The 22243-nt window shown below is 37.8% G+C and overlaps 1 long non-coding RNA gene across 2 annotated transcripts in view; it reads right to left on the bottom strand.

Moving 5' to 3' along the window:
- The window catches only part of LOC135969039 (uncharacterized), a 252240-nt gene that overhangs the window by 165941 nt on the left and 64056 nt on the right, over positions 1 to 22243 (bottom strand). For both annotated transcript variants that reach the window (XR_010584094.1, XR_012429797.1), the window contains one exon: positions 17787 to 17836. This is a non-coding gene — a long non-coding RNA (uncharacterized lncRNA). The remainder of the gene's footprint in view (positions 1 to 17786; positions 17837 to 22243) is intronic.

Raw genomic sequence — 22243 nt, 5'->3', positions numbered from 1 at the left:
ATAAAGATCAACTTCAGTGGTTACCTAAAAATCACTCACCTGTGGCTGAATCATTGAGTTGCCTCCACTACTATGGATAATGCTTGTCATTTGTTTTCAGGTTTGAAGATTGGTATTTGTTTAATAAAGGTGCTATTGCTTTAATTTAATAGTATACTTTACTGGAAATAGCAATATACTCCATTTTGTGTGTACTGCTTGCTCTACTGAGTTTAACCAAAAATGAGCCTAAATTTAGAGTTTAAGCTACTCTAAAGGAGTACTACCATTTGTCTTTTTAGGTATTTCTTGAGCCCCCTACTCTGTGCCAATTTCTGTGCTATGTTCTGGGGCTAAAAATATAAAAATAATCTGGTGCCTTCTAAAAAGCTCAGAGACAAGTCAACCATTAACATGCAGAATTATGGGACAGACTGATATTGAACTTTAATTTTTTATGGAGAAATCCCATGTAAATGCTACAAGCATTTGTTCACCCATCTCCAGTCTTACTCCTCTCCAGTTCTTTTTCCACACTAAAACCAGAGTGAGCTTTCTAAAAAGCATATCTGATCAAGTCTTTTTTTTTTATACTTTAAGTTCTAGGATACATGTGCTGATCAAGTCTTAAAATAATTCAGTAGCCTTACTAGACAATCAAAATTTCCTCAAAAGTTCCTCTTTCATGCTTTCAAACCTTTACAAAAATGTTTTTTCTACTTGAAATCCTCTTCTGTCCTTTTCTTCCCCAATTCGCCTAGTCAATTCTTACACATCCTTTGAGTATCAGCTGAAATTTTACTTTCTCTGAATCATCTGAACCAGCTGGAAGTCTATGCTCTGGACTCTGCCCCTTCATGCCTTAAATGTTCCCTTTTAGAATGTATCACAATTTAAATGCATGTTTAACAACACATGTTATTTTTATATAGCTATTATTATACAGTAAGTACACATTTGTATTATTTTTTATTTAATACTATATTATACACAAGCTTCTAAGTTTTTAAAAACATTATTTCCAATGGCTATATGATATTTCATTGAGTCAATGACACTATGTAACTTACCAACCAATTTCTCTATCGGTGATTTTCAATTTTTCACCGTTACAAACAAAACTGTGATGATCATTGTGCATAATATATATTGGGTTGAGGATAATTTCTGTATTAGTCGGGGTCTCTAGAGGGACAGAACTATTGGAATAAATACATATATAAAGAGGAGTTTATTAAGTATTAACTCACATGATCACAAGGTCCCATAATAGGCCATCTGCAGACTGTGGAGCAGGGAGAGTCAGTCCAAGTTCCAAAACTGAAGAACTTGGAGTCTGATGTTCAAGGGCAGGAGGCACCCAGCACGGGAGAAATATGTAGGCTGAAAGGCTAGGCCAGTCTCTCTTTTCACATATTTCTGCCTGCTCTATATTTAGCCATGCTGGCAGCTGATTAGATTGTGCCCACACAGATTAAGGGTGGATCTGCCTTTCCCAGCCCACTGACTCAAATGTTAGTCTCTTTTGGCAACACCCTCACAGACACACCCAGTATCAATACTTGGTATCCTTCAATTCAATCAAGTTGACACTCAGGATTAACCATCACAAGTCCACCCCCTGTCAACTTGAACCCATACACATCTCCTGAGATCATACATAATCTTCAAATAAAGACAATAATAAAGTCATAATTTTGCCCAACATAATACAACCATTTTTCATACAACCAGAAACACATCAAACTCCAACCCAAATACTATTACATAAAGTTAAGAATACTTAAACTCTAATGTGAAGTCAATCAATCTTACGTCACATGATATAAGAGAAAGGAAATAAAATGAAGATACATTTTTAGTACAAGTGTATACATGCACAAACATGTTTTTAACAAAAGAAGGATGAAATACTCATGACAATTACCATCCTCATTTCTGCAGATGGTCACGTAGTCGTAGCTGGTATTGATGACTACCTTCTTCTGTTACCCATTCTGTATTCCCTTTGCCCTCAGCAAGCACTTCAGCAGGTCATGGGGTTTTTTTACTGGTAGAGTGACCCAAACCTTCATTCCTGAAGGGTCTGGGTCATTTGTAGTCCTGCCTGGATTGGCCTGTTGTAGTTTCCCATTGACCTTAATCACAGGGCATGATAATATTAACAGATGCCCTAATTGATCTCCTGTATTCCATGCATACTCTTCCTTAGTTCCATTGTGGAGTAGTAGACTGATTTCATTTTGATAGTGCAGGTCAGTCACCCCAGCCAACACTGTAAGTCTCTTCTCAGCCTGTTGACTTAAAAGTAGGAGGAGCCCAAAGAGTCCACGTGGCAATCTCAACTTTCAGTTTAATGGAATCATTGTTGTGTCTCCTGGTGGCAGCATTCCTCCCTCTGGAACTAAGATCTCTAGGCAAGCAGAACATAATGTCATGGGAACAGGAAGCAAAAATTTTGCTAGTGGATCACTACGGGGGATAGCGAGTGGTGCCATTTCCACTTCCACCCCTTGATTCCTGAACTTGTGAATCCTGGCTATGGGAGAAAGAGTGCCATATATTGGACACTGATTCAGAACATACACAGCCTTCTGGAGAACTGTGTTTCAACCCTGAAAAGTATTGTCACCTAGTGGGCGTTGTAATTGTGACTTCAAAAGGCCATTTCACCGTTCAATCAATCCAACTGCTTCAGAATGATAGGAAACATTGTAAGATCAGTGAATTCCATGAACAGGAACCCACTGCCACACTTCTTTAGCTGTAAAGTGAGTGCCGTGGTCAGAGGCAATGCTATATGGAATACCATGACGGTGAATAAGGCATTCCATGAGTCCATGGATGGTAGTCTTGGCAGAAGCATTGCGTGCAGGATAGGCAAACCCATATCCCAAGTAAGTGTTTATTCCAGTGAGGACAAACCTCCGCCCTTTCCTTGATGGAAGAATTTCAATATAATCAACCTGTCACCAGGTAGCTGGCTGATCACCCCGAGGAATGGCGCTATATCGAAGGCTCAGTGTTGGTCTCTGCTGCTGGCAAATTGGCACTCAGCAGTGGCCATAAGCAGGTCGGCCTAGGTGAGTGGATGTCCATGTTGCTGAGCCCATGTGTAACTTCCATCCCTGACGCCATGGCCACTTTGTTCCTGGGCCTATTGGTGATGACAGAAGTGACGGGGGAAAGAGGCTGAGTGGTGTCCATAGAAGAGGTCGTCCTATCCACTTGAGTATTAAAATTCTCCTCTGATGAAGTCACCTGTTGGTGAGCACTCACATGGGATACAAATATCTTCACAGTTTTTGAACACTCAGAGAGGTCCTTCCACATACCTCTTCCCAAAATTACTTACTCACTAATTTTCCAACCATGCTTCTTCCAAGTCCCCGACCATCCAGCCAAACCATTGACTACAGCCCATGAATCGGTATATAATTGCACATATGTCCATCTCTCCTTCCATGAAAAGTGCACAACCAGGCACACTACTTGAAGTTCTGTCCACTGGGAAGATTTCCCTTCACCACTGTCTTTCACGGATGTCCTAGACAGGAGCTGAGTGTTGCAGCTGTCCACTTTGGGGTGGTGCCTGCATATCGTGCAGAACCACCTATGAAAAAGGCTCTTGTCTTCTCATCCTCTGTCAACTGATCTTAAGGAACTCCCCATAAGGCCATCAGTGCAGGCTGGGGGAGAGAAGGCAGGGCAGCAGGAGTAGAGATCATGGGCATTTGAGCCACTTCCCCATGTAACTTACCTGTGCCTTCAGGATTTGCTCAGGCCTAATCACATATATACCAATACCATTTGATTATACTATGCTGCTCTGCATGACTCACTTTATAGCTAGATGGGTCAGAAAGCACCCAGTTCATGGTAGGCAGTGCGGGTCACCTGGTGACTTGATGACCCATAGTCAAACATTCAGTTTCTGCCAAATCCCAGTAACAGGCCAAGAGCTCGCTCTCAAAAGGAGAGTAGTCATCTGTGGAAGATCCCAGGACCTTGCTCCAAAATCCTAGAGGTCTCCACCGTGATTCACCTATGGGGGCCTGCCAAAGGCTCCAAACAGCATCCCTATCTGCCACTGATACCTCAAGGACCATTGGATCTGCTGGATTATATGGCCCAAGTGGCAGAGTAGCGTGAACAGCAGCCTGGATCTGTTACAGAACCTTCTCCTGTTCTGGACCCCACTCAAAACTGGCAGGCATTCTTTTGGGTCACTTGATAAATGGGCTGGAGTAACACACCCAAATGAGGAATGTGTTGCCTCCAAAAACCATATAGGCCCACTAGGCATTGTTCCTCTTTCTTGGTTGTAGGAGGGGCCAAATGTAGCAACTTATCCTTTACCTTAGAAGGAATATCTCAACAGGTCCCACACCACTGGACCCCTAGAAATTTTACTGAAGTAGAAGGTCCCTGACTTTTGGTTGGATTTATTTCCCATCCTCCGGCACACAAATGTCTCAGCAATAAGTTTAGTGTGTTTGCTACTTCTTGCTCACTGGATCCAATAAGCATTATGTCATCAATGTAACGGACCAGTGTGATATCTTGCAAAAGTGAAAAGCGATCAAGGTCTCTCTGAATAAGATTATAAAACAAAGCTGGAGAGTTTATATACCCCTGAGGGAGGACAGTAAAGGTATTTTTCTGGTCTTGCCAGCTGAAGACAAATTGTTTCTGGTGGGCCTTATGGACAGGAATGAAGAAAAAGGCATTTGCCAAGTCAATAGCTGCATACCAGGTACCAGAAGATGTGTTAATTTGTTCAAGCAATAAAACCATGCCTGGTATAGCAGCTGCAATTGCAGTCACCACTTGGTTAAGCTTACGATAATCCACAGTCATTCTCCAAGATACATCTGTCTTCTGCACAGTCCAAATGGGAGAACTGAATGGGGATGTGGTGGGAATCACCACCCCTGCGTCTTTCAAGCCCTTGATGGTGGCACTAATCTCTGCAATCCCTCCAGGGATGTGATACTGTTTTTGATTTACTATTTTTCTAGGTAGAGCCACCTCTAATGGCTTCCATTCGGCCTTTTGCACCATAATAGCCCTCACTCTACCAATCAGGGAGCCAATGTGGGGTTTCTGCCAGCTACTAAGCATGTCTATGCCAATTATGCATTGTGGCACTGGGGAAATGAACACAGGATGAGCCCTGGGAACCACTGGACCCACTGTAAGTCGGATCTGAGCTAAAAACTCCATTAATTACCCGACCTCCATAAGCCCCTACTTTAACTGGAGGATCACAACGACATTTTGGGTCCCCTGGAATCAATATCAGCTCAGAGCCAGTGTCCAGTAGTCCCAAAAATATCTGATCATTTCCCTTTCCCCAATTCACAGTTACCCTGGTAAAAGGCCTGAGGTCTCCCTGGGGAAGGATGGGGGAAAGATTCACTGCATAAATTGTCAGTAATGTAGTGGGGTCCTTTTTCAAGGGGACCCAGCCTCCCCTTCATTCAAGGGGCTTTGGGTCTGTAAACTGGCTCACGTCTGGAAACTGACTGACAGGCCATGATTCTCAGTTTTTATACTTCAAGTTAGCCTTTTGTCCATTCGACCTAAAAGTTTTCTGCTTATATCAATTAAGTAAGAATGCAGTAGGCTTCCTATCAATTTCACTTCTAGGAACACCGTGATTAAATAAGCAATGCTAGAGATCTACATGAGTCAGACTATTCTGATTGCTGTTTTGCCTCTACTGTCCATTACAGTAGCTATGCCCACCCTGCCTTTGATGGTTGAGTGCTGCCACTTGGCCCCTGCCACCTTGGGATCCAATTATTCCCGTTGTATTTAAATTTTGTAGTTGAGTGAATGTCATTCTCACTGTTAGATGTGACATACAGAGAAGAGCAATTACAGGGCTCTTCCAAGATGCAGGTGGTGCCCTCGCAAGTGTATTTTGCAAGGCAATGGTCAAGAATATATCTTCTGGACCCTTTCAGCTGTGATGAGTAGGTCTAAAGTGACTAATCCCTTCCACCATCCCAATCTCCCTAAGCCTTTGGATCCCTTCCTCTACATTAAACCAAGGGAGATCAGGCATTTCCAGCTGGCTCACAGTGGGCCATCTTTTAATCCATATTTCAGCTAACCAGGCACATGAACTATTAGAACCTTTTTTAACTCCCCGATCTGCAACATTAAATGCAGAGACCTTAATAAGTGGGCCAAATCAATAAAATCAATCTGATTCATCTCTATCTTCCTTCCACCATTCTCTCACACCCTTAATATCCATTCCCATTCCTGTTCTCCAGATTTCTGTTTATATAACTTAGAAACTCAAGCAGATTTTTTTAAATGTAGCGCAGCTCCTCACAGGTCACACTCTCAGTCTCACCTCTAGGGACTCCCCAGGACTTTAGTCTAGCTATAGGTCTAGAAGCAAAAACGGGTGTTGGGGGCTGCTCCTGAGGAGAATCAACATTATTTTGCCTGGCAACTGCCTCAGGGGAGGCCATCATGGTTGCCTCAGGCAGCGCAGGGTTTATCTCCTCAGACTAAAGTAGAAAGGCTGATGGCAGCATGGCTCAGGGAGGAGATGTTGCCACTACTGGGGATGGGAAAACTGTTTCTTCTGGCAAAAAAGGTTCATCAGAGTTTTCAAACTCAGTGTCCCCAGCTTCATCAGGGTTCTCCCACACATCTCCATTCCAAGTTGTGAGGTCCCATTCTTTTCCAATTAATGCCTTCACTTTAACAGTACACACCTGTTGAGACTGTGCATGAACCTTTCGTTGCAGGTCAGCCACTCACATGGTAAGAGCTTATCTCTTTTTTTCCACAACTTCAGCTCTCTCTCTACAGACAATAAGACTCTCACTCAGGGCAATCTTAGCCGATTTGAGGTTCAGTATCTGCTTCTGAAGCCGGGAGACAGAATCTCTGAGTTCATCATTTTCTTTCATTGCTTTGTCCACTGAACTTATGAGCAACCAACAAGCTTCATTAAGTTCCTTGGTTCTCCACATGTGGTCAAAGGTATTATGTATAGGTTCACTAACCTCTTTACCTTCCATGAGCAATGAATCAGGAGTGTCAAATGCGTGTATTTTGCATAACTTTCTAAACAGTTCATGCCAAGGAATGTCAGTGCTCTTCATACTATTATAAGTAGGGTCCTTATCATGTTTGGGTCTAATCATATTAAACAGTCAACTCCAGAAACCCCCAAAACCAATGAAAGAACCCCATCCCTAATATTCTGATCCTCTAGAACCACTGCTATTACCAAAATTAGTCAGGGTTCCCTAGAGAGAACAATGGAATAAATAAATAATAATAAATAAATAAATAAAACATAATAAATAAATGCATATATATGTGTGTGTGTGTGTGTGTATATATATATATATATATATACACGTTTTTTAAGTATTAGCTCACATGATCACAAGGCCCCACAATAGGCCATCTGCACGCTGAGGAGCAAGGAGAGCCAGTCTGAGTTCCAAAACTGAAGAACTTGGAGTCTGATGTTCAAGGGCAGGAAGTATCCAGCATGGGAGAAAGATGTAGGCTGGGAGGCTAGGCCAGTCTCTCTTTTTACGTTTTTCTGCCTGCTCTGTATTCTAGCCATGATGGCAGCTGATTAGATTGTGCCCACCCAGATTAAGGGTGGGTCTGCCTTTCCCAGCCCACTGACTCAAATGTTAATCTCCTTTGCCAACGCCCTCACAGGCACACCCAGGATCCGTACCTTGTATCCTTCAATCCAATCAAGTTGACGCTCAGTATTAACCATCACAATTTCCAAAGCATTGCATCCTAAAGGTGAGCTTATTGAATCAGAGTAAGATCATTTTTAAGAATGCTAATACTTATTTTCAAATTGCTTTCCTAATGTGTTTACCAAATTCAGTTCCACTGACTATATTAAAAATCCTGTTTCCATGTGCCTTTGCTATATCCATTATTTTAAATAATTGCGAATTTGCTCAGAGAAGTTTTTTTGTTTTAATGTGCACACTTTATATTACTGGTGAACTGAAGCATTTTCCATAGATTTGTTTACAGATCCCTCATAAATTGCTGACATGTTTAAATTTTTCTGAAAGTCCCCAGGGGTATCTCACATATGCTCATGTTTAGTATTTACATTCCCTTTTTTGTGACTAAGTGAACTTAACAAGTATAGATAGATCTCTTTGTCTCTCTCTCTCTCTCTCTCTCTATATATATATATGTGTGTGTGTGTGTGTGTGTGTATGTATGTGTGTATATATATATAAATGCATTTAATAATGCTTATTTGAACTTAAGTGGTTAGACTTTAAAAAGCAGAATAGTTTACTTTTTCTGTCCAAAAGCACTGATACTAAACATTTGCTTGGAAACCACTTGGGAAATTTGAGTTGGAAATTTCAGTAGGGAAAGACTAAGTAAGAAAGATGTCCCTTGGAATAGTTTAGTCTTTATGATTGCATCCTTAAAAGGAACCTGGGGAATGAATGTGTGTGAGTGACTTGAAAGGGAAACAGGAAAAATAAAAACAAGAGTGAATAATTTAATTACAATTGTAACTGCTACCAATATTAAATCAGTGGTTTAGATAAAGCCTGTGCTGCTTATTTTACCCAAATTATTTTACAGAACTCAGGGTTCTTTTCACATGTGTGATTTCCTTGTGTTATTAAAACTTGTCACCTGGTATTTATTCAAGTACCACAATCACAGTTATTTGCTGTTTGGTTTAGGCTCTCTTCCTGTCTGAGTTATCTGGGTGTCAGTGATAAGTACTATAAAAATAAAGAGATAGAAAAGAGCAGGGTAAAGGACTTTGAAGACACTTAATGGACTGTTTGACATGTATTCTAGGCATGTGATAAGTAATAATTAAGACTGCTTAATTAGTTTTTGAATGTTGGGATGAGGAATAGCAGCAAAACTGAATAGTACTAATGAAAGACTGAATTACTATAATCAAAACATTATTTTCTTTTCAACAGGTAAAAGACTTTCACATACAGTAAGTGTACTGGCTTTCTTTTTGTATAAGAGAAATAAGAGTTGAATTTCCACAGTGATTAAAACCAAAGTTCTGGCCTAATTCTTATAATTAAAAGTATTCTGTAATGTTAGAAAAGAACTTAAGAAATTAGGCTAGACTTTCTCACATAAATGAAAGCTTGCATGGTGAGCAAACACAGTATTTCAGTTATGTTTCTATGTATATTTAAAAATTAGATGGAAGGGATTAAAATCCTGTAAATGAGATAAAACAAGGAACATACTAAAAATAAACAATGAATTCTGAAAACCACACTATTATTTCTTTTTTTCTAAAACTCTGATCATTTAGGACAAAGATACACACCCCCAATTTACTCATTGTTTCTTAAATCTAACATTATAATTTAAGCACACTGAGATCCTATAAAATTAGACAACATACACCTTATGCGGCTGGGTCTATGATTTATTTTTCTATCTTCAGATTCTATTACTTATATAATATGTTTAGTAAATATCTGCTCTATGGAATTTAAGTGGCTGTCAGAATAAATCAGAAACTCCAAGAACATTTTCAGTATATTTTCTCTCTTTATTCTGTTGCCCAATTATGACTTTGTGTCTGTGTGTGTGTGTGTGTGTGTGTGTGTGTGTGCAGTTTCCCTCTTTAAAGCCAAACAGCTGGGGCTTCCCTCACTATTGAGAGTCAGTAACTGCTAAACTCAAGTTTTAAGATTGCAAAATAGATGGAATTCTCAGGGGTGCTTTGTCCCAGAGGATGTGGAATTTGAAAGCAAAGCAGATGGAGTCCTGGAGAAAGACAGCTTGGTGATGATGATTTTAATGATTAAATGGAAATCGAATGAGGGACCACTGAAGGGTGGAAAGAGCAGAGAAGCTGTCAGAGGGTCACGGAAGAAGAGGAAAGGAGAGTTTCAGAAATTCTCTGTGAACCAGACTAGCTTTCCTTAAGCAATAAGCCATAGGCAGGAACCATAATGCTCTAAGAGCCCCGAAGCCCAAGGACAATAGATGTGTGTACCATCCTGATTAGTGATGGCAGGAGACACAGATGGCTGTTCAACCCGTTAGGTAGTCAAGAAGGACAGCCACCAGGGAATATGTGGCAGCTTCATGCAGCCAGACCCAGACAGGTGGCAGACAGCTTGAGCTGGGCTCTTTGTGTTTGGTTTCTGACCTTATTTTAAATAACAGTAATAAATGCCTATTAAGCTTTAGCTTCTTTTTTTTTTTTTTTTTTTTTTTTTGCCAAGTGTTGGTGTATGGGAGAGCTGTGTCAGGAAGCTAAGTCTCAATTTTGCTTTGATATTTTTATCTTCCCCATTTCTAGTGATTCTCGCAGATGTGATCTTTCTCTGAAAAATGTAAAAAAAAAAAAAAATGTTTGATGGTGACCCAGTTAGTTCTTCCTTTAAGTGAACTGACTGCTCATCCTCAAAACTTATCCAAGTCACCCCCATACTAAGCAGCACAGTAGCCTGGCTCTATAAATGTATGAAACTCAAGGGCAGTCATGTCAAATGCAGATGTAACAGCAGGTAAATTCAGTAGGTGAACATACCTCTTGTAACTTGTTTTACTTACTGTTTGAAACACATAAAAATGCTTTAGGGAATATTATCCATTAAGGCAGACACTCAAGAAGCTGATGCACAGTATATAACCTATGCATTGCTCCAGGCATTCTTTGATTTGTGGTTAATCCAATTTTTGTGGCTTCTCAGTTTTGCATTTCAGCAAAAACAATTTTAAATGCTGTAAAATAAAACAAAAGTTGTTTTTGTTGTACAACTGCAAAGAACCAGAATTCTAAGCATGCCTTTCATACCATGTGCTTTTGACACAACATTTATTTGGTTCAGAAGAATGTGCTATGATCTTCACCGTTCTTATAATAGAGGGAAAAACAAAGAAAGTTAGAAAGAGATGCCTTAAGTAATAGCCAAATAGGGTCAATTTCAGACCAGAAATTCTGTGGGGCTATTCTTTCTAAAATAATTGTTCTTTCTAGACCAGAAAAATATTAAGAAGAAAGAAGGAAGAAATGGAGGGAATAAATGGACTTGTAATTCCCAGGCTTCCATTCTGCTGCAGCGTGTGGGTAAGGTAAGCATTATTGATAGGAGTTAGTTCCTCTCAAAAAATAAGTTTGAAAAATATTGAGTTAAGCGAAGCTGAAGAATTGTCTTTGTTACAAGTCTTCTCAGAGTCTTTTATATGATTAAATACATTGTGAAATTTTAAAAGTTTATATACAACGTTTGCTAAACTTATTTGATTATATGAAATCCCTTTGTCTTTTTTGTTACAGGGCATTTCATGAGTTAGTGAGCCAAGAGACAAAAGATTCTTTCAGAATTGTGAGGCTGAGCCATCCGCTGTGTCATATAGAGAAATAAATTATGTGAGCATCAGTTGAAAGCAAGGTTAGGCACAAATCTGTGAAGATGAGGAAATAATAGCTTTAACTCAACAGTTTTCTACCTCAACATTTCCTAATGTGTGTTGTGAAGATTATTTGCTCTGAATAATATTATTACATATGGGTAAAAATGGGATCTTGTAGTCAAATGAGTTTAGGTAAAGTCTGGGTCAACAAAATTAAGCAGATTTCTTTTAAAAGGCACTTCTTAGAATGTTTCTAAAGGCAGAAACTTCTTGGGGTGGCTACGCAGTTCACAAAGATTTTCTCTTCTCTGGGAACTGCCCTGTATTCATTTGTTCAGGCTGCTATAACAAATTCATTTAGGCTGGTTAATTTTTAAATGACAGATATTTATTGCTCACAGTTCTGGTGACTGATAAGTCCAAGGTCAAGACGCCAGAAGATTCAGTGTCTGGCAAGGGCTCATTCTTCATAGACTAGGTGTCCTCACATGGGAAAAGGGGTTAACAAGCTCCTTCTGCCTTCTTTTATAAGGGCACTAATCCCACTCACCAGGTCTCTACCCTCATGACTTAATCATTTCCAAAAAGCCCCCACCTGGTAATACTATCAAACTGGGGATTTGGTTTCAACATGTGGATTTTGTGGAAACACAAACATTCAGATCGTAGCATACCCTTATTACTCAGAAATATGTCTTCTGAAGTCAAGCACATTCTAATTCCCTAGCCATAGCTGTTTGGCCATGAAATAAAATGTTTGAACCTCAAAGGCCCAATTAGAATAATTGTCCTTATACAGTTTTGAGCTGAGAGACACAGAAGCTAGACATTGCTGATGTCTGTGGCATTTGATACTGGTGCATGAGAAGTGGCTCTCAAAGACTCCACTTCATACTCATGTGGGAAGTTATGCAAAAATGCTGATTCTTGAACCCCATCCCAGATCTCTACATCAGAATATCTTGTGTCTCATTTGCACATAAAATGCGTAATAATGATAGCTAAGAATTATTGAAGACTCACATGCAGTGTGTACCAGGCACTGTAGCCCTTAAGATTTTTAGGATAATTTTAAACACTCTGGCCAGCACTGGTCTAAGGATGTACATTCAGGAAGCTCTGTGAACTCTTGCTGCTGAGATATTCTAATTCCTTCTCTTATTGAGGGTCAGTTGTTCAACTCTTCTTTCGATTTCTGTGAATTACCATAATTTTTTTTTCCAATTAATTACCTTTTAGCTGAAGCTAGCTCAAGTTGCTCTCTGTTACTTACAACCAAAATAACTAATACAGCATTGTAAATTTCCTGGAAGGTGATTATAGCATGTAGTGCTTAACAAATTTCATTGACCACTAAATGTTTTTTTTAAGGAGCTTCTTATTAAACCAGTGTTCTGCCACACATGCTTTGGGAAAGCACTAGTTTAAGGTAATCGATTTAACATTGCTGTGACTTTTCTACAGGACATTTATTGAACGTTGAATTTTAAACCCAGTTTCTTGGGGTTACATTAATTGTTATAATATGTGCTTTTAGAATTAGGGACACTCAGTGGTGATACACACTTAAATGCAAATAAATAAAGCCTTGATACCCAGTTGTAGGATTGCTCTGGAAAACAAGAAGTCAGGGCTCTTCCTCATTGATGCCGTTTTATTTGCACATGATAAGCCATCTCTCACCTACAGGTATTACATAGAAGACACCTAAATTTGCAATACACCTAGAGGCAAGAGTGGTAGAATCAGATGGTTTAGTACAGGGCTGATAATTATATGGCCATAGGTACAAAAGAAATAAGTATTACTAACTGAATTGACATAAAGTAATAATCTTCTCTTTTAAATATCTAAAAGGTTGTGGAAACTCAGAAAAATAGCAGGATAAAATGAATGCAGTGGAATAGCAGCAGCCATTTATTAGCTCTATCACTTTGAATAAGGTCCTTTATTCTAAACCTATTTCTTGTTCTATAAGATAAAGATAATAATTTTTCTCTTATGTTTTGGGATTAGTACTAAATAAATAACAGTTAATATTACTAAGATATTCCTACCTGCCAGATACTATGCTAAATGCTTTAAATTGATTATTTTATTTAATTTTCTAAACATTTCTATGAAGTGGTGTATTAGTCCATCCTCACATTGTTATAAAGAAATACATGAAACCTGGGTAATAAAGAAAAGATGTTTCATTGGCACATGATTTTGCAGGCTGTACAGGAAGTATGGTGGCATCTGCTTCTGGGGAAGCCTCAAGGAGCTTTTACTCATGGCAGAAGGCAACGTGGGAGCAAGCATCTTACATGGCAGGAGCAGGACTGAGAGAGAGGGTCCTGATCTCTTAAACAACCGGATCTCACGAGAACTCACTATGATGATGACAGCACCAAGTAGGGATGGTGTTAAACCATGAGAAATAGTCCGCATTACCTAATCACCTCCCATCAGGCCTCACCTCTAGTATTGGGAATTACATTTCAACATGAGATTTGGCTGAGGACACAGATGCAAACAATATCAGATGACTTACCATTTATTTTTTATATTTTGTAGATGAGAAAACCTAGGCACAGATTCATTAAGAACACTTGCCTAAGGTTGCCTAGTAGACAATACAGTCAGGATACAAACCCAAACAGTCTGATTCCCATGCCTACATATTGCAAGCATTCAGTACTTAACCATTTTCTCCAGGGAGCTACCTGCTTCCCTTTTGACTAATTGGCAGTAGAGAAACATGTTATCATGAAAATATATATAAACTATGATGAAAAAATAAATTGATTTGTGTGGATAACACTGGTGAATTCTGGCTCCTATTCTTGGTCAAGTTAGCCACCTTTGAGAGGACGATTTCAGTGGAGAAGGGAGGGGATTGAATCACCAAGACAACCACAGAAAAACTGACAGGAGCACATGCATCACATATAAAATGCCGCAGGGTTTCGGGAATCTGGGTGGGATTAGTGAAGGAATGTTATCTGAAGTAAGAGTTTTAACTAGAGTAGGAATGTTGTTTGGTGGAAAAGAACAGGCTACTATAAGCAGGAATAATATGTTCAAAGTCTGTCTGAGCGACAAGGATGAGCAAACTGGTTTGTTTAGAGTACAAGACTTAGATTAAAGCACATAAGAACAATAAGAATGGATAGATTGAGAAATGGCTAAAGGATAATATTTCCCTCACACCACTAATGTAGGAACCTAACATTTATTAATTGGATACTCTATGTGAGGTACCCCCTGATCATTTTACTTGCACGAAATCATCTAATCATCACACCAACCCTATGAAGTTAGCACAATCACTAGTTCTAATTTACTGTTGAGGAATATGAAGCACAAAGAAGTTCAGTAACTTACACAAGGTTGATAGGAATTGAAAGAAGCAGAATTCATATCTACTAATTGAGATTCAGACTCTATGATCTATACCCAGTATACTATATTCACTGTAGCCTGGATGTGCTTTATTATGTTACTCCCTTTCTTAAAAAACTAAAATGGTTTCTTATTATGATTATTAACAAATATACATTGATCTTCCTGATCTTTAGAGACCTCTATCAGCTTGCAATTGTTAATCATTAACACCACTTTTCATCAGTCTTCCTAAATGAACCCTCCTCTATTACACATAAACTAATGAGTTCCTATTTAGAATGCCTTCTCTCTGCCGATCCATCTCTCTGAGCTTTAGAATTCTGCTCAATAAATTTAGCCATTGCCTCCAAGAAGCCCCCTCTGACTCTTTACATTGAATATCAATTCTAAATTACTCTTTTTCTCACAAAATGTATTATCTCAGTAGACATTAAGTGGATATTGGCGATTTTTTTGCCCTTAGTCACCTTACTTGATAAGCAATATTGACTCTATGTATCTTGAACATGTATTTTTTCACTAAGTGAAATATCAGCTACTTGTAATTAGTACAATGTGTCTGCATGCAATATACACGCATTTCATGTTAACCGTGTAGAATAGGTAGAAATAGGAAAATAGCACTAGTAATACAAGGACAATTGTTTTCTTTTCTCCTCATGTGCTCAAAAATAGATTTATTTAAAAATTCAGTTTTTCTCTAATAAAAGCTTAAGTTCAGACTGTTAATATTTTTCCCAATCAGAAAGTAACACCAATGTTGTAAAGGTTGAAGCTCATCTTCTTGTTTGCGAAAATGAAATCACTGGTTCAAAAGACAACAGAATTTAGCTTATAAATAAGTATAAATTAATTGTGCCTTTTTTAAAAAAAGCAAAGGTTTTAATTATACAGACCCTGCAGAGAATGTTTATTTCATCATTATTGAAAAATGGCAAGTATCCCACATAACAACCTTTCCTTTTGAATATGAAAATGCACTTACACAAATGCAAATATTTGTTTGGCAACTAGACAATGGAGAAGATTTCCATTTGTGCTTAGTGGAATGGAATGAGTTGGTCCTCACTAGTTCAGCCAAGATTCTCTCTGCTAATGGCAAAACATGCCTGTCTCTGTAGCTAAACAAACACTGGATTATTCATTTTCCTTTTGGCAAATGCCATCGTGGTAATGCCCACAATACTTGCTGTTTATCATGAATGACTGTTGGGGACATCCCTTGTTAAAGAAAAACTGTACAAACCAAGTTAATAAGGATGAATTGAAATGTTGCAGAATTCTGTGTATATGTGTATGTGTTGATGTGTATCCAAGGCTTTATGTGATTTTTGTTTTGTCTGAATATGTCATGTTTCATGTTTCAATGGAATCTTTCTTTTGTGGTGCTCCAAACTTAGATTAAAGGAGCTAACATAAGTGACCTAGGATATACTCAGCATCCAGATAGTACCTGGATCTTTTTTGAATTGTTAAAGGTATATAATAAAGGCTACTCATGGTGTCTGCCCACAAAAAATTTTGTCCTTAAATAGATACACAGTCATATATCTGAGTAAATGGTTGTGAACAAAAAGAATATGTAAAGCTAGGTCAGTGATCCTCAACCTTTCTGGCACCAGGGACTGGTTTTGTGGAAGACAATTTTTTCATGGAAGCAGGGGGTTGGTTTTGGGATGAAACTGTTTCACCTCAGATCATCAGGTATTAGATTATCGTAAGGAGTGTGCAACATAGATCCCTTGTACATGCAGTTCACAAAAGGATTTGAGCTCCTATGAGAATCTGAAGCCACCATAGATCTGACAGGAGGTGGAGCTCAGGGAGTAATGCCCAATCCCCGCTGCTCACCTCCTGCTGTGAGGCCAGGTCCTTCAGGGTCAGTGGCCTGGGGGTTGGGGACTCCTGAACTAGATGGACAACGGTAAGAGCGATGATTGAGATTCATCGAAAATTACAGAAAAGTGTTTAAACAGATTAAAACACATGATTATTATATTCCAATGATCTTAGTTGGTTAAAGCAAGTTGTTAATGAGGACAAAGTATAATGGAGTTAGAAATTCAGCCAGAGTCACAAGACCTGAGTTCTAGTTTTATTGCACCAATTACATCACTATTTGACATGAGCAAGGGGATCGCTCTTGTTACCCTCACAAATAAAAGTGTAGGCTTGTAAAAATACAGTTCAACCTTGATTAGGAATATGCATAACAGTAGCCAAAAAGAAAAGCAAAAATATGGTTTTGGAAATAAGAGACCACTTGGCCAGAATGTTGAGACAACTCATTTTGCCCTTATTTTTTCTTTCAGAATACAAAAAATTCAGAAAGAGCATTCTTTAAATGAGGTGACAATTTCATCATCTTTTTAAAGATATTTCATAAAAGATAGCACATGATTGTGTGTGTAACTGAGGCAAATTGCATAAGCTACCTAAGATTTAAGTTTCTCTCTGTAAAGATAGGGATATCAACTGAATGAAATTACACACATAAAACATTTAACATAGAGCTTGCTACATAGTAAGTACTCAATAAATAAACTCTAGAGGCACTAGAGTATTATGAATAAGTCCACTAGAATCAGAATCTCTGTGTTCAAATCCTGGGTTTTCCAATTAACTGGTCTATGACCATTGAACAACTTATTTAACCTTGCTAAACTTAAATTTTCTCTTTTGCAAAATAGGGATGATGGTATCTACCACATAGTGTTATTGTCAACATTAAGTGCAATGACACTTATAAAATAAGGCCTGGCATATAAAGTTCAATAAATGTAATTCTTTTATTGAATAAATGCTTATGGAGCATTTACCATAAGTGTGTCACTGTTTTATGTGCTGGGATACAATGGTGAACCAAGACAGAGAACAGATCTTTCTTTCAACCATCTCATATTCTAATTGGAAAGATATATAATACATAAACAAATAATGTCAGATATGAGTACCATGAAGAAACTAGATCAGAATAAGGGACTAGAGACAGACTGTGGGGGTAGGACACGTGCTATTTTACTTACGGTTGTTTGGAAAAGCTTCTTCCCTAAAGATGTGGCACTTGATCAGAGACCTGAAAGACACAAAAAGAGATAGCCATGAAATAACTGTGTTTGGGTGGGAGAGTGGACAGGGAAGAACATTTCAGGCAGAGAGAACAGGAAGTGTAAGGTCCTTAAAAAGGGAAAAATGCTATTAATGTTCTCTAGGAAAGGCAAAGACATCATTGTGGCTGAAAAATACAGAGTGAAGGGAAAAAGAGAAGTAGGGCATGAGATCAGATAGGTAGGCAGAGCCATATCATGTTGGGTTATATCTAATGCTAGCTATTATCATTGTTATTGTTAAGCTCCAGGGATTTTGATTATTGAAATAATGCTTTATCTAATTTGGTAAATTCTTTTAAGATGCCACAAAGCAGAAATTTATGATAATAATAACAGCAATAATGGCTGACTTTGTCATTTGGTCTTTTACAAAGTGATTTACACATCTGTTATCTCATTTACTCTTTTCAGAATCCCTTTAAGTTAGATAATTATTAGTATCTTTCTTCTGAGGAGACAGGGTCACAGATGGTAAAGTCCTTGGGCACAGTCACACAACAAACAATGTAGGAAGCATAGGGCTCAAGGTATGTCTCTCGATTGTTGCTTTATTTACAGGATGCATCTCTGTCTTGTTGACCAGGTAACAAAAGTGATTGACAAAAGAGGATCTGATTTAGCAGGGAAATAGAGATCAGTTCCATAGAAACAAATAGAACTCAGTATCCTGATTTAATTCTTTTAATATTGTCAAGTCCTGTATTCAGGGTGCCCACTTACTACTGAAGAAATAACTATTTGTTCTTAATATTCATGAATTTCATGAATAAAATTTACGAGTGCAAGGCAGTGACTTTGAAGAGTCAGTAAAAATGTACAATATTTGGACACTGCTTTTAGCGTGATAAAATTCTGTAAAAAATGACTATTGCTTACTCTCACCCTCTAGCATTTTCCGTTAGTTCAAGGATAAGACTTATGAGGAACAACATCTGAATTTGATTGAACAAATGATAATCTCATTTAGGAAGAATGAGACATTTCAAACACAAAGATGCTGGAAGCTTGGTGCCAATCCATTCTATATATAACATTTATTAAGATATATCAAATGATGGCCAAGTTTATTGTGAAACAGAAGATACAGAATCAGGCTGTTACCTTGTATTCTGCTTTAGATATTCCTGAGGTTGTTCTGGAAGTAAAAAAATGTATAATGATACACACTGAACTGTAAAATAGAGTAAAAATTTTTTTAAGCCATATGTATTGCTCAAGAATTTTTTGCTTCCTGACATTCCAGCAGCTAGTTTTGTTCTGGTTGCCTATCTCTGCTCTGTGCTATGAGGTAAGACAATCTGGTCAGCAATCCTAATCAGATGATTGGCCCTACTGATATTTTCCAAAGAGACTTAGTTTACTATTGTGAACTATATCACACTAAGCCAATTAGCCTGTTAACATACCAGTTGATTAGTCTAGTCAATAGCATTATTAGGTGTGATGGTAGACACAGTGATATGCATACATAGTTTCTGTCCTCCAGAAGTATGCAATTCAGTCAGGGAGTCCAAGCATGCACAAATAAAAGTTGACTAATATACGAGAATTTTTCAATACACAACCAGTACATTTGATGCATAATCTTACAATTTAGTCAATTTTCTGCTTTATAGAAATCCCTATTACAAAAAGTCCCCATTTTAAAACATTTTAGAAATGACCTATATCTTAAGAAAATAATGCTGGAACAGAAAATACAATACTGCACTTTCTCATTTATAAGTGGGAGCTAAACATTGAGTACACATGAACATAAATATGGGAACAACAGACACCAACTACTAGAGGAGAGAAGGAGGGAAGGAAGTGCAGTTTGAAAAACTACCTATGGGGTGCTCGCCTCACTCCCTGGATGCAATATATGCACACAACAAATCTGCACATATACCTCCTGTATCTAAAATAAAAGTTAAATTTAAAAATAACCTATAATAATACAAGTGAATTCTGAAAGTCCTTTATAACATCCTAAACTGGATATGTTATCTTTCTGTTGAATACAAATTAGAGTGCTTGACTTGAAACTTACTTTAAAAGGTGACTATTATATATGAAAATGTATAGAGCTAGAAAATTATTGTCTATTCAACACTATAGAAAGGATATTAGGACACATTTTGTTGAATAAAATTAGAAATGATGGTTAGGCATTACTGAAATATTACTATATCCATGTACATTTGGAGATAAATACACTTCTATAGTCCCAGCTGAGGACCTAACCATCATTTATAGCATTGTTTCTGAAAGCATTGGTTGTGTATCACTTTCATCAAAATTGTCTGCAGTGTTTATTAAACTGCAAAATCCTGAGCTCCAGCTCATATCTACTGAACCTAAATATCTTGAAGCAAATTTTTTGGACTCTATATTTGTAACAAGTTCTCTACCTCCAGGTGTACACCAAAAGATTGGAACCACGTTTAAAGTGTAACCACCGTCTTTACAGAGCAATACATCCCTTTCTAAAATTATTCACCAATTTTGTATATAGAGCATTAATAATTGAGAGAGGCATGTTCCCTTCCTATGACAACCAGTAATGTTTTCCCACTGCCCTCTTTTTTTTTTCTGTTTGTTTTTGTTTTACAGTGGCAAAACATATATAACATTAACTTTACCATTTTAATCATTTTTTAGTGTACAATTCAGTGACATTAATTATATTCACAATGTTGTGCAACTATCACCATGATCTATTTCTGGAAATTTTTATCACTCCACGCAGAAACTCTATACTCATTAATGAATAACTCACATACACTTTTCCATCAATCCCTTATAACCTCTAATCTACTTTCTGTTTCAATGAAATTGCCTATCTTGGATATTTTCTATATGGGAAGTCATACAATATTTGTCATTTTGTGTTTGGTTTATTTCACACAGCATAATGTTCTCAATGTTTGTCTGTGTTGTAGCATGTATCAGAATTTTATTCCTTTTTATGGTGGAATAATAGTCAATTATATGGTGTCTTAATCAGTTCAGGCTGACATAAAAATGCCATAGACTGATTTGAATTTTTTCAGTTGGGTTTTTATTTGCATTTTCCTAAAGACTAATGATATTGAGCATTTTTTCATGTGCCTATTGACCATTTATGTATCTTCTTTGGAGAAATGTCTATTCAAGCCCTTTGCCCATTTCTTAATTGGGTTTTTTGTCTTTTTGTTGTTGAGATGTAGGAGTTCCTTATATATTGTGTATATTAAGTCTCTCTCAGATATATAATCTGTGAGTATTTTCTCCCATCCTCTAAGTTGCTGTTCACTCTTTTTTTATTTTGAGTTAAGCCCACTAGTGTGCCTTTCTTTTATTATTATTATTATTATACTTTAAGTTCTGGGGTACATGTGCAGAACGTGCAGGTTTGTTACATGGGTATACACTTGCCATGGTGGTTTCCTGCACCCATCAACACGTCATCTACATTAGGTATTTCTCCTAATGCTATCCCTCCGCTGGCCCCACGCCCCCTCAACAGGCCCCGGTGTGTGATGTTCCCTTCCCTGTGTCCATGTTTTCTCATTGTTCAAATCCCGCTTATGAGCGAGAACATGTGGTGTTTGGTTTTCTGTTCTTGTGTTAGTTTGCTGACAATGATGGTTTCCAGCTTCATCCATGTCCCTGCAAAGGACATGAACTCATCCTTTTTCACGGCTGCATACTATTCCATGGTGTATATGTGCCACATTTTCTTTATCCAGTCCATCACTGATGGGCATTTGGGTTGGTTCCAAGTCTTTGCTATTGTGAACAGTGCTGTTCACTCTCTTGATAGTGTCCTTTCAGGTACAAAAGTTTTTAGTTTTGATGAAGTCAAATGTATCCATTTTTAATTTGTTTGTCTGCATTTCTGGTGTTATATTTAAGAAGCCATTATCAAATCCAAGGGCATACATATTTTCCCCTGTGTTTTCTTCTAAGAGTTTTACAATTTTAGCTCTTCAATCGACATTTTAGTTAATTTTTGTATATGATGTAAGGTAAGGGTCCAACTTCATTCTTCTACATGTGTATATCCAGTTTTCCTAGCACCATTTGTTAAATAGACTGTTCTTTCCCTCATTCAATAGTCTTGGCTTCCTTGTAAAACTTCAATTGACCATAGATATATGGGTTTATTTCTGGACTCTCAATTCTATTCTTTTGGTATATATGTGCACTTTTAAGCCAGTATGACACTACTTTGATTACTGTAGCTTTGTAATAAGTTTTGAAATCAGGAAGTGTGGGCCCTCCAATTTTGTTCTTTACCAATATTTTTTGACTATTGTGAGTCTCTTGAAATTCCATATGAATTTTAGAATGGGTTTTCTCATTTCTGTAAAAAAATGCAATTGAGATTTTTATTGGGATTGCACTGA

The sequence above is a fragment of the Macaca fascicularis genome, chromosome X (genome assembly GCF_037993035.2).
Source record: "Macaca fascicularis isolate 582-1 chromosome X, T2T-MFA8v1.1".
NCBI lineage: Eukaryota > Metazoa > Chordata > Mammalia > Primates > Cercopithecidae > Macaca > Macaca fascicularis.
The sequence above is the reverse complement of the archived record's forward strand: the minus strand, read 5'-3'. Positions and strand labels throughout refer to the sequence as shown.